Source organism: Myotis davidii, unplaced genomic scaffold, assembly GCF_000327345.1.
Source record: "Myotis davidii unplaced genomic scaffold, ASM32734v1 scaffold72, whole genome shotgun sequence".
In the NCBI taxonomy this organism is placed as follows: Eukaryota; Metazoa; Chordata; class Mammalia; order Chiroptera; family Vespertilionidae; genus Myotis; species Myotis davidii.
Window position 1 is genome coordinate 6,463,135 of NW_006284618.1, and position 325 is coordinate 6,463,459.

General features: G+C 62.5%; 1 protein-coding gene across 1 annotated transcript in view; it reads left to right on the top strand.

The window, feature by feature from the left end:
- Window positions 1-245: 245 nt before the first annotated feature.
- The window catches only part of OAT (ornithine aminotransferase), a 14,616-nt gene continuing 14,536 nt past the window's right edge, over window positions 246-325 (top strand). The window contains exon 1 of the mRNA XM_015557184.1: window positions 246-260. The gene's annotated coding sequence lies outside the window, so the exon portion shown is untranslated. The remainder of the gene's footprint in view (window positions 261-325) is intronic.

The window sequence follows — 325 nt, forward strand, 5'->3', positions numbered from 1 at the left end:
TGCCCAGTTGGGTCTCTGTCCCTGATCATGTGGGTCTAATGGACCGCGGTGCCCAGTTGGGTCTCTGTTCCTGCCTGCGGCCGCCCCTGGAGACACGCGGCCGGCCGCACACAGGGCTGGGCGGACCCTCCCCTTTGGGACAACCTGCGTAGGCGGCTGGCCCTCTCCCGCCTGTTACCCAACATCCCGCAGAGAGAGACAACATGATGTCCAGTCCCTTCCTAGTTTCGCATGAGATTGAGCTCCGAGTTTTGTAACAGGTGTGGAGGGCGCCGCAGATGAACCGACGGAGCACTGCAACCGTTTAGGTCACCTCCGCAGCGAC